We start from the raw sequence: 14,359 nt of genomic DNA on the forward strand, positions 1-14,359 counted from the left end.
TATGGCCTCTGCCCTAATCAGATATACCAGTTTGCCCTGCTATGATACTGTGTGGGGGTTTTAAAGTGCCTCAATAACATTATTTGCTGATAGAATGGCTGCTTCTCTTATCACAGTCATGTAATGCAATTCCACAACATTTGCTGGTAAAGATCCACAGAACAAGCTTTGTGTTATGGCCTTCCTATTTTTCCTTTACATTCACTCATTGTTTTGCATGATATAGTTATTTCAGCACCAAGCTATTGTATATCTGCTGTGGCTTACTGGTACTTTATGCAGTCAAGTGTGTTCAAGGTCTGGGGTTCGAGACTAACAGAGGTGCTTTATTTTGCTGCTGAACAGAACAAGGGCCCTGACATACAGAGTGATTAAGGCACTTTTAAGCAGTTGTAAGCAGGTTTGCGCTAGTTTGCGCGATGCTTAGCGATGCTAAGCTTAGCGCACACATGTGCACACTCGCTCAAACCCGCTTACTACTGCTTAAAAGTGCTTACTCCCGCTAACCCCCACACTAATTTCTTTTAAAGAAAAGAAAATGGGGAGATAGGAAAGTGGTGAAAAAGGGGGCACAAAGAGGGTAAGACAGTAGGGAAACCAGATCGGGATGTGCAGGACGGTTGTAGGGAAGGTCCATAGCTGCCCATTTCTTTACCAGCAACAGCTGTGCATATGTTGCAAATTTGGAGTGAAATTTGAAACCTTCCATCCCTGAGAGAGGGGTGAGGACAACAAAGTATGTTGTACTGCCAATTCTAATTATCAGTTGACATGTCCAGCAGACATGTGTGTGGAATGGGCAGCTATGTATGGGGCGTCATTTTTTTGTGGGTACAGATTGCCCTTTTTTCTTTTTTTTTTTTACAGGTGAGAGTGGAATGTGAGGTAGAGGAAGTAGGTATATTTGGGGAGGTAGGTTGGGGAGGTAAACAGACAAGACAAACAAGACGCATACAGGGGCGGAGTATGACACATGGGGTGGGTGAACATAATTGATGGGGATGGATGTTTGGAAATCGCAAGCCCATGAGCCCACAGATGGTAACAGTGAGACTGAGATCCCCACCCATGGGCAGTCACCACTGAACCTTCAGAGACCCGAGGGTGGCTCTGCTGGGGGCTGCGTAGGAGGGGCAGGCTCACCCATGAGTCACGCCACTCTCGCCTCGAGCTGGCATAGGGGATCAGCGACTAAACTCTGGATCTCCATATGCCCCACAACCCGGACCCTTCGGAGGGTGACAGGTGGCCCTTCTCCACCCATGCTTGCAGGGGGGGGCGAGCCCCATCCCCTGCAGTGCTTCACCCGAAGGTGGCACAGGACCAATGGAGGATGGTAGCCTGAGATGGGCACCAGACCTGCTGGTGCCAGGTGCAATCGCCAGCTGAGGAGGGACAGGTGGGTCCGCTGGGACAGGCCTTACCATACATTCTGTGATTAGGTGTGTTTAACTACAACATAGACAACAGCATTCCAAATTAGTTGTAACAGCATGCAGTAATATTCCCGTTAACCCAACACACCAGGGTTACAACAGTTGAACAGCAAGCATAACGCATGCATATATTGAACGACAGTGGACATTACAACAGCATGCAGGGATGATTGGTGGCAACAGGCCACGAAGATTGTGGTGTTTGAACAGGGCACATGCATCAAAGAAAAAGCAGATTTTTATAGAACAATAGGACATATGTCCCAACAAATGTTTTAAGATTAGACATACCCATTGAGGTGTGGAAATGCATTGTTTATGCACATGGAGTAGGGTGTAAAAAGAAACCTCCATTAACATCTTATTGGTACTTTTACTCTACACTTCATTCCTATTGACTGCAGGTGTATATCCCCTACATGTATTATTACACTAGGCAACATGCATTAGATTGTGTAATGGGTTTGGCTAGTTCATTATATACCTGACCTATATCTGACATACTAATTGTCCAAGATGCAGATGTTACTGCAATATATTTATATTTTATTTTTATATTTATGTATCTACATATCTGGATGTGTTCACGTGACTTTTTCAGTTAAATTTCTACAGAACCCTACATTTCATGTAGCACACTCACATTTCTGGGGAATACCTTGACAAGCTACTCGTGTGCCAGATTTACATATGCATGACAGCCATTTACCGACTGTTGAGGATTGTTATATACTTCACAGCTACTGGCACTTTCTTCATCCACTTTATATGGGACTGCACAACTGTGGGTTGACAGCACTTTATTCAACAGTACTATTTATTTAATGCAAGGGTACAACAACATTTCAAAGTAAGTGACACAGACACACTCCAAGTATTATACCTTTATTAATTACATTGAGCACTCTTTTCTACAGGGTCTCTCCTTTATTTGATATTACAGTGCATACGGAAGACCTATTCAGGGCATATTATACCTTTATTGATAGGTCACAACACTCTTTTTCAGGCTCCCTTTCTTATTTTATATGACAGTACATGCAGAGATAGTATTCCAGACTTATTTCACCTTTATTAATGGATTACTACACTCTATTTCTGGCTCTCTGACTTATGTTATATAACAGTACATGCAGAGGATTTATTCAGGGCATTTTATAGCTGTATTATTGGGCTACAACACTTTTTTCATGCACTCTCACATATATTATGTAACAATACATGCAGAATAATTACTAACCTGCCTGGTGGCGCAGCCTTAGCAGCCTATCTGCATTGGCTTGCTGATTCACAGCACGGACACCTGCAGCTGTGAAGTAAATGAAGCGATATTGAGACATACCTATCCATCATTTAGACTATATTAGCATGTCTTACATACTGCATTCCATGGCTACCTACTCAGTAGTGGGGCATCTTGCATATGATGGGCCTCCTGGAATCATTGGTTCAGTAGGTCCTGCTTCCATCTATTCAGGTCTGCATGGTGGTGATGGACCTGCACACCAGTCCGAGGGACACCTGTGACACTGGTGAGTTCATGAGCCAACCGGTTCCAAGCCTCTGTCTTATACTCCATCCTTTGGAAATGGCCCCGCAGGAGTCGAGACTAATAACGATGGACTAGGAGCCAAACCATGTATTTTGACTCCTCAATGTCCCAGCATTGCGCTTGAAAGCAAGTACCCTCTCCTGCACCAGACATTCTAAATGCAGATGGGAGCTACAATCAGTTTTGGTGAGTATTCCCGCCTATGGAACTTAAATATGCCGCATTTCCCACACTTTTTTGTGATTGGCCATTTTGGAAAATTCTTGGCTGACTGCAGACCTGCTTAGGAATGGTTAATCTACCATTTATAAGTATATGTATGTAAACAGTGGATGTTTATCCTAAGCTGTCATGGCTTAGTGGTTCAGTACTTTGATTATGGTGCACAGTTTCCCGGGTTCGAAACTTGTCATTGCATTTTATTTTACTACTGTCCAGACAGGCTAGGAGGTGTGGCTGTGTTTAGGCAACTTTACTCAACATTGGTCCACGTTGCTCCACGTTGCCCAACTTTGCCTGACGTTGCTCCATGTTGCCCTACGGTGAGCTGGTTATAGTGGTGCGCAGCTCCGCGCAAACTTATTGTGCTGGGTAAAGTGCTGCGTAGCTGTGGGCAACTATATTGCACTGGGTAAGGTGCTGCTTAGCTGTGGGAAACTAGATTGCACTGGGTAAAGCACTGCTTAGCTACGGGCAACTAGATTGCGCTGGGTAAAGCTTGCTTAGCTAAGGGCATTTATATGTCAAGATGCTTCTTACATTTCTATATATACATTTTGTTCTCTGATACATAGGCCATTTAAATGCTTTTTAGTGATATTTTAGTCATATATATGTCAGGTATTATTTCATATGCTAATTTAAAACATAAAATAGAGAGGGGAGTGGTGGGACTCGAACCGTAAATGCCTCCTCTTTGTGCGAAGGCTCTACCACTATGCTTTTGGTATTTGGATTGATTTGCATGAACATTTGTTATTATGCTCTTCAATGTCGACATTGCTAACTCTAGCTAAGCTATGGGCACACAAACATGTGCAAATATGGGCAGCTATATTGGGAATTAGAAAAAATATATATATTTTACATTTTATAACTCTACTGGGGGTTTACAATGTGAGGGAATGTAGTGTTGGGTATGTTGACATTTGAGCGGACTCGGTCATGTGTGTTGACATTTCACAATTCAAACACTTGCAGGGGCGTGGACCTTAGGACAGCACGGTCCATGTTAGACTTGGAGTGGAGTCAGTGTGCTCTCATGAATATGCATGGCACACTGACGTCAGACCATTCAACTGCAGTTTCTGAGTAAGACTTATTTAGTCTTAAACAGAGGTTTCGTGAATCCGAGGGATAATCTATAAGAGAAATTATCCTTTTAATATTGTCATGTGTGTGTCTATGATATATAAATCCAGTTTGATCATTATTTATTGTTTTGGATAGTGGTATTTTCATTCTGTTAGTTAATATTGTCATAAATATGTTATAGTCATTATTTAGTAATGATATAGGTCTATATGAGGTACAGAGGTTTGGGGATTTATTTTCCTTTAGGATTGGTGTGATTAAGAAATATCTCCAAGACAGTGTTATTAAAACTTGTGACTGAATTTCTAATAGAGTTTTATGGAAGAGGAATAGTATCTTTGAAGGAAAAATTTATATATTTCCATGATTATGCATCTATACATAGAGCTTTATTATTTTTACCCCCTTTTATTGTATCTGTAATTTAGTTGTAGGATATGGGTGCTTGCAGATCTAGTTTTAATTTTTCTGGTATTTTTTATATTAGAACATTCTTCATCTAGATTTACTTGATCGATATGTATATTTTCTTTTTGGAAGTGTTCCATATAGTGATTTCTATAGGCATCAAGAATGTCACCTATATCCAATACATTTTGCCTTTCTTTTCATGGAAGATACTTTTAATGTTATTAGCTTTTGATTGTCATTTGATTCTTGTGGATAAATTATGTAGATATTTGGGAGAAGTGGACAAGGTATTAATTTTTGGTTTTTCTAAAGCTAAACTAGTTTTATGTGTTAGAATTTTGTTGTATTTATTGTTTAATACTTCTACTTTCTTTCTCATCTCCAAATAATTTTGATTTTTTTTTAGCTTTTACTGTCAAAATTTGGATTTTAGATCTAGTAATTCAGAATCTCATTCTCTGATTTTTTTTATACCAAGTTAGGGTTTTACCATATATGTAAGCTTTTAATGAGTCCCGTATCATTATTTTATTTATCTCTCTGGTGTAATTAATATCTAAGAAGAACTGTAATTAAGATAATAACCAGGATGTGAACTCTTTAATTTTAGTTATATATGCTGGAATTCTGGAGTTAAAGATTAATGGTTTGTACCCATTTTCAAGTTTTAGTATCAATGCATTGTGGTCCGAAAAGGGGCAGGGAGTGATTGAGAAATTAATGATTTTGGAGTGTAAGTCATGGGCAGCAAATATTTTATCTAATCTGGTTTGGATATCAAATTGGTGATCTTGATGGGAAAGCAACAAAGATTTATCTTCTTTAAATTTGAAAGTATCTACAAAATGAAATGATTCTATCCACTTGTTTAAAGCTTTTAATACAGCAGATGTATGCAGTGATCTTTTCTTTGTAGTTTCAGAAGTATCAAATATACAGTTACAATCTCCTTCTAATATTAAGTTGCCTTTATAATTATTGGAAATGCAATCCAAGTGTTTTTAACAGTTCCTGTTCCAATGCCTGGGAACCAGTATAGATTGGCTAGGGCCCATATTCTGTTTTTATATTTTACTACTACTAATGCCATATGGCCTTCTATATCATCATACTTATAAATGGTTTATGGGTTAATCACATTTATTTTCCATAAAATTGTTACCCCTTTTGTCTTTGTCTTATAAGTGGATTGTGCCAATATCATATATTCCTTAGGATTCCACATGTAATTGTCATTTGTTTTGAAATGAGTTTCTTGAAGGAAGACAATTTGTGCTTTGTTCAGTTGTAAATATTTCAGTAGATTTGATCTCTTGCAAGGATCGTTTAAGCAATTGGTATTTAAAGATAATTAAGTTAAATCCATCTTAGGTTTTTTTAGATTATGTATTTCTTTGTTTTATTTTGAATATTAAACATTTTCCTCTGATAACTATAAAGTATATATTTGAGCTTTTAAAGGAAATTATCAGTTTTATACTTTGAGTGTTTACCAGTAAAGCAATGTTTTGGTCAGGCATACTAAACATGTTTTTGTGAAATAAATTTAAATTAATAAATGTTAACAAAACTTAGATCCACGCTAGCCATGGAATGAAAATCATTCCTAATCTGATGGATAAACCTAAATCCATCAGATTATCACTCACACCTTGACAATCCATAACATATGAGCTCCATAAATTGAATTATCATGTGGAGAATACTTGTAAAAGGAATAAGCAATATTTATATTATTTTGAACAGATACAGTACTATTGTAGATTAAACATAATTCTAATACAAAATAAATGTCTACTTATAGCATAAGCAATTAATATTTACATGAAAGACAGATGACAAGCAATTCAATCATAGTAAAGTAGGATGTAGCTTATATAAAACCTCAGTAAAAGATTATAGCACAGTTATTTAACGTATTCACCCTTATTGATGAAGTGTTTAAGAACGTATTACTTAATATAAATAGATGGTAATAATATTTATACATAATGTTTATAATACAATCTATTTTACTGGCTATACCAGAAGTTATATTCCATTGTTTGCCAGCACTTAAGTAATCACTTTGTTTGTTGCTAACTTACTTAAAGCATCAAGTTTGTTTTATGTGAACATTGATGAAAGTTAGTGCATTTTAATTATCAGTGCATCCCTCTTCCCCCCATTTCCCACACATAAGGATTTTCATATATGTCATTTCTTATTATAAAATGAGTGAAATTATAGGTTAAAAACAACAAATTCACTTATTGTAATCAATGATTACAAATTCCCTTTCCATATTCATAAATTGCCATTTTATGGCATATACTGAAAGTTTTTAGATTTAAATGTCAACATTATATTTTGTATAATCAGCAAAGGTTAAACTGAGTGATTATTGTCAATTTAATACTATTTGTTCAGAATGTGATTGTTACATTATGTGACATTCCTAGTTCAGGCTTCTGTGGTTTCCCTTGAACAACTTTGTCAGTTTGATGTCATGTATAAAACATTAGTTACCTTGGTAACCGCTTAATTATTATATATGGTCAAGATGGGTTACAAAAACTACAATTCAAGTTAAAGCAATTACATGACTTGTTATGTATATTTACTTATATAAGAAAATCATCATGCTTCCCCTTGATGTTCAATGTAGTGTATGTAATTTCTGACAAGTTAAGACAGTAGTGTTATTATACACAAGCCTATGTTATTAAATCATGTCTTTAATATCTAAATTCAGCAGACTGCTTCATCTTATCTGATGATTATATATTTTATGTCTAGATTTACTAAATTCATACATTACATAACTATTGTGTGTTTTTTTTTTTGGCTGTTGCCTAGTTATTTGAGAGACCACAAGCTGTAATGTTTATTCGTATTATTAGCTCCTTCCAAGCATGTTTATACAGTCCATAGACTTTAAATTATGAGACCCTTCTAGTTTCATATTTGTTATAAGTATATTTCCATCCTTACATATACACATATCAGTACTTCAAGCACGGGCAACAATGTCCATCCAGTTTTGCCAGAATATCATTCACTAGTTCATGTGATGTGTTTTCAGGCTGTTCTTAAAATATCCAACCCAAGATTTGTCCTGTTCCATTTTACCAGCCTGTTCCATGCAGTGGCCACTCTGCCAGTGAACCACTCAACACACCTTCTATTCCCACAGATATTTCCATAAAGGAAATCTGATGGCTCTCTAGCACTTCCCGGCAACAGCAAACATGCCTAGAATCAGCTATCCCCATATACCCAACACGTCCGAGTAAGCTCACTTCCCAGATTACTGCAAAGGGTTCTGCACAAGACCAAGTGCTCTTAGTCTTTGACAATAACTCAGACTTCCAATCTTATGTAAGTCCTTAATGTGTTTGGACCAAAATACATTTTAAGTATAAAATTGTGCTTATTATTTATTTATTTATTTATTTTTATCAAGAATCAACTTAGTGAGCTAAACGAAGTATTGGGAGACCATCACTATGTGGTACATGTGGTTTAAAATAGCCCTTTTATTTTATATATATATATATATATATATATATATATATATATATATATATATATATATATATTGTTTTTTTTTAAACAAAAACATCATTGCCAAGAATCATCTTGGTGGAAGCATTATTGTCACTCTGTCTCCGTTACCATAGCAACCTGGGAGCATCTGTTTCTGTTAGTGTGTTTCTGTACTGCATACCAGAGGCAAGCAATGCACCTGAAGCAAAGCTTTACTTCACTGCAACTTCAAGCCTAAATTCCTTCCCTTTCCATGAGGCAGCAGCCAGGAAAAGAACAGAGAGCAAACAGATTTAAAAAAAAAAAACCTCCCAACAAGCCACCACAACAAGAGATAACACATTCTTCCAGCCTTCCCACTTCTCACTCAGCAGATGTATAAGCAAACTATTCTCTTCCAAAACATCCCAAATCACAGTTTTATCCACCCCCTTCCCCTGGATCCAGGCTAAAACACCAAATGTCTCTTCCAAATACACAAGCATCAGTAAACCTTGATCACAAGCCACATCCTACACCTTCTTGGAGATGATAATGGTAACATACAACACCTCCCAGACACAGCTGCATCGACACACACCATGTCAGGTTTAATCAAACAGCACTCAAAGCTATGATACCTGTCATAATTGATATTAGCTATGTTTAGATAGAATAATAATGACATTTGTACTAGCTGCCAAACACTGCTGCATCCATGCACACCATATCAGGATTGAATAAACAGCACTCAAAGCTATGATACTTGCCATAATTGATATTAACTATGTTTACACAGAATAATAATGACATTTGTACTAAGAGCTTCCTACTATTATTTAACCAGGATATACATGGCATTCCTAAATCATACTTTAACTGAAGAAGGCATTAGTCTCCATGACAGCATTTTTTTTCAAAACACTCTACTGTTACTGCTATTATGTATATGATGTTAATTTGTTACATTTGAGTCTGAACTCTGATGAATGGTACCTTGTTGGATTAGTTAATTAATTACTCAAATTATTATAAGTAAAATCTATGAAAAATGAACAAGATAAGTATTCATTGAGTTCATGTAGGGGAATAGAAACTTTGATGTTTGTGTTATATGTTGCTTTGTTTGGCTTATATATAATGTAAATAGTAACCCATCTTGACCTACCTTTGATTGTGAAGAATTATTGGACTCTTTGAACATTCTGAATAAATCATTAATGTTTCTCAGTTGTTTAAGAAACCCTCCTTTTTTAAATAAAAACAGATGACAAGTGATGTACCATATCAGTTGATACTTTGAGAGATGTAGTTGTAAGAGTTATTTTTTTGGGACAGCTATCTTGGAATCAGTTTTTTTGTTTCTTCTTTCTAGCATCAGTCCAATGATTTGTTTCTTTTATTCTTTTAAGAGTAAAGGCCATCCATTCCATTTCTTCTGGGATAGACACTATGTTGTTGTTTTTGATGAATATAGTAGTTTCTCCTAAGTCATTAAAGGTTCTCATCTCATTGGAAAAAGTATTTTTATCTTGGCAGGAAAGGCCAGCTGTGCTTTAGTGTTGTTTTGTTTCAACAGTTTTATTATTGGCCAGACTTTTTTCCCTTTGTTCTAGTATTCTGGAAGAATAATCATTGTCAAGCCTTATCCGGCTTTGATTGTATTTGAAGGGTGATTTTCTCCAAGTAGATTTTAATATTAGTTCCTTATCCAGAAATGAAAGACATTTTAGAATAATAGGGTGAATATGGATCTAGGTGGAGTATTTGTTGAGTTAGAATCAGGTTTCCTCAGTGTTCTATGCACCCTTTCAATTCCAAAGGAAAGTCCATCTTTTAAGTCTAGAAATTCAGGAATCCAGTTTTTTAAGAATTAAATAATGTCTTCACCTTCAATGTTTTCAGACAGACCAAAGATCCTTATGTTGTTTCTCCTTTCCCTTTTTTCTAAGTCATCAATTTTGTTATGCAACCATGTATTCAGTTTAAGCAGATTTTTTTTGAGTCTCCCTTCAATGTCATTTAGAGAAGTCTCTATATTTGTTATTTTTATATGGTGTTGCAGTAATAGTTCCTTAAAAGTATCAGTCTGTTTTTGAGAATTTAATTTGAGGTTTACTAAGTCATTTTTAAAGCCATCCATCTTCAAAGATAGTTCCTGTAAGGTAGATGTCATCAATTTCAGTTCTTTTTTTTTAAAGCAGCATCTGAATGAGAATTCCTTGAGTTGTTCATATTCAGTGACTCACTATATCTCCAAATTACTTGACAGAAAATTTTTTGTATATCTCCACCAAAATTGATATTTATGTAGTTTGGTAGTTTATCTATAGATTTCTGACATTTTAAACTTGAAAATAAAATTTTCCTATATTATTATGTTAGTTTATGGAGCTCTCAAAATTCATTGCTCTCAGTTGGCCAACTAGGCCCCGCCCCCATATTTCTTACTTTTCAATTATCAGCCTTTCCAATTACATTACAACTAAATCATTTTCCCAAGTTTTATTCGTTGTAAAGAAACTTCATTTATTGAAAAATGCAAACCTTCAGTTTTTACTATATCACCCACCCCCCTACTTTTATCTTTATTCAAGATCATTTCAATTTTTTTAAACAACCATTCAAACATAACAACACTTGCATCCTCCATATTTTCTTCTTAGTAACTACAACTGTATCATCTGGCTATGTCAAAACTACTGGTATCACCACCTCCTTTTGCATCATGTATCTAGCAGCTTTCATTTTATTAGCTAATTCACTCACTATTGCATTCATCACCAGTGCAAACAATATTTCACTCGTGACATCCTTATCTTATACCACAGTTTATGCACATTTCTTTACTCAGTCATGCATTCAATAACACTGTCACCCTATTATTCTGATATACTGATATAAACACTCTTCTAATTCTATTACCTATTCCTATAGAAAACTTTATCATCTGTGTTATTTAGTGTGATGTGTTTCCAATATTTCATTTAATTTTTCTCTTCTTTTTTCCATATAAACTTTAATGTCTCACTAGATAGCTATTCATACATAAAACCTTTCTTTAACCATTCATTCAGTACATTTATGAAACATCCTTTTTGTCAGTCCATTCATTTCTTCTACATTCCATACCCTATACCATCTGGCATGATTCCAAATCAACATTTGCCTTCTTAATTACTGCACCCCAATTCACTTACAGTAATTTCTCTTTTCAAATTCTTCCTTAACTTGTTCTGGAAACTTCTTTACTTCTCATTCTCACTTATTTTCCATTCTTATACATTTATAAACATATTTTCCACATGGTGTACTACAACACTCATAATTTGCTCTTGCATTCTTTTTACCACTACATTTGCATTTTTCATTTTTCTTATTATATTAATATTTTCCTTTGCTGTTTTATCCAAATATGCAGACACTTTCCCCCTTGTAAATCATATCTCTACCTAAATGTTAATGCTTTATTTTTTCTCATTTTTTATATAATTGATTTCTTTACCATAATAATCTCTTGTACTATTATCTAAATTCCCTAATGCAGTTCTATCAATTTCCCCATATTTCACCTTCTTATAGGTTCATAGTTATTTACCAGGGAAATGACCATAAGGACCTTTTTAAGCCTAGCCATGCATAAAAAAATAAGTTAACACTATGGGAATTGAACCCATACTTACATGGAGAGAAGTTAACACAACCACTTTATTATACCAATAAGCTAATTGTCAAAGCTTTCTTCTGTTTTTTCTTACATCATCCTGGTACTGAAAAAAACAAAACAACACACATTTTATACTTTTTTTTATTTCATTCCACCACTCAGGACAGTTTTTTAGAAGTCATCCATGGCTATATAATCCTTACATAACTGTGATACCTATCACTGTCCAGTTTCACATCATAATTTCGCATTTATTTTGTATTCCATTTCCTGTTGTAATATACTGCTTCACTTCTATCACCTCCATCTACATTGCTAATTGATTTGAAAAAAAACATCACAACTGTACCATGATCTCCTACCCCCAAGCCTTCCACCAATGCAAAATATTTGGTCTAAAAGAACATTATGGTGAAGGCCTTATTGATAAGTATTGGACCCCTTTTGCTGCTTGTTGTTTTGTTACTGATGGTTTGCAGATTATATGTTGTAATGTATTACAATGCACAGGATATCCAGCCTTCCTTCAGATTTTTTTTTTAAGAATTTGCATTGTCTTTTGCTGATAATAATTTGTTATACTGGACAGATATGTCTAAACATGGTCAACCTCACCACCACCCCTAGGCCTTTATGTTTTTTTTTTTTAACTGTTATCAGTTAGGACAGTCACATATTCAAAAGGACAAGACTTCAATTTATGATGTCCGCCTAAGTGTTGATTTAAGCCATAGTTTACCTGCATCTCATCTCTGCACACCCATACCCTACCTGCCATAGGTACTCACAAAACATCCTGTTGGTCTATACTGCACAATACATTTTTGCCTGTAATTTTCATTTGCTTGCCAATCTACCAGTGAAATAATATTTTAATGACTGCTACTTCTGTATTTCATTTGCCTCTGCATTTGCATATATGAATATGCATTCATATTACCTCTTCCTTTTTACTAATGGATTTAGTATGTCCATAGAAGCTGGGAGTCCTCTCATATGTAAGATGCACCATTGTTCCCAGTATTTTGGTAGCCCATGACTGCATGCTTCCTACAAGCCTAAGTTCTACTTCATGTTTATAATTACCAGAAACAGGTACACTAATCCAATTGAGATCCTTGCTGTTTGCAATGACCAAAATTTGCAATATATTATTTTTCTCAGCTATGGACTGCAGCCTTTTGTAGGGATTGTTCTTTCACACTATGCTGCATGATTTCACATGCTTATTTTGCCCTATAATGCTACTGCTATTAGTACATTTATACTATGTTAGTATATTTCTTCTCCATTTTGTCTTAGGAAGTACATAACTTAGCTTTTTGTGTTAAAACATGTCTTTTGTTTCCTCAAGTGATGTTTTGTTAATATATTTTCTTTTTGTCTTTTTTCTGTGGAATAAGTAAATGAATATGATGTCTGTTTTGATTCAGCAGCTGAGTGGTAATGCTCTTTGATATGCAGGTGGGATTATGACTCACATGAGGGTTTGGGTTACAGTTCTGCTTCAGTTCACAGTTGCCTGCATTACTTATTGTTATTATACTGTGAACAGAAATAAGAGAAATGCGGTCTTCTAAGATGAATGTTTGATCTGGGAGCCATAGTATTTATGCTGTTATACAAAGTGGTTATGTTGTAATCTATAAAATATAACTCTAAGAGCTTGAATGACAGTACCCATTTTAAACATTTATGTACTCAAGAAAATGATAATTTGAATGACGCTTTTCATTTCCTGGGAATGTCCTGTTGAATCACAAGTACTCTCTTTTAAATAGAAACGTTATGTTATTACCTAAATGAATGTTGATTCCAGAATAGTCACATAAACATTTGATTGATTTATTTAACTAATTTGCACTTCTATAGATTATATAAATACTACCATGGCATTACAACCATGATTATAGTACCAAATAGAAAACAGTTATATGGCTTGAACAGAAATACCTGGATTATCCAAGTCAGTTAATGAAGCAGTTCTCCTGGGCTATGACTAAAAAAATCATGTAGAACAGTGCTGTATTCAAATAGGCAAATACAAATAACTAAGGAATAACTTAAAGAATAAACTGAACATAATAAGCAACATATCCTGTGATTATAAGGTAAATGAAGACAGTGGACTGCATTGAGTCACGTGCATCTGGAAACTAACATTAATTCATGCATTTTGCACACTAGTAGCTATCACAGAGAATTAAGATAGAAGATGGAATTTATTTCACATGCTAGTAGCTATCAAAGAGAATTAAGTTGAGTTGAATTTATTTCACATATTAGCAGCCTGCACAGGAAATTAAGCTAGAAGATTAATTTATCTTATTTATTAAGCTAGAAGATTAATTTATTTCACATACTAGAGGCTAGTGAAGAGGTACACACTTCTGAGTTGTTAGCAAACTACTTCCTGTAGTCAGGAGCACAACATATGATTCTTTAAATCTCCATTTGTCTACTGTGTGATTC

This window comes from Protopterus annectens, chromosome 1.part2 (assembly GCF_019279795.1).
Source record: "Protopterus annectens isolate FY-2018-M chromosome 1.part2, PAN1.0, whole genome shotgun sequence".
Classification (NCBI taxonomy): domain Eukaryota; kingdom Metazoa; phylum Chordata; order Ceratodontiformes; family Protopteridae; genus Protopterus; species Protopterus annectens.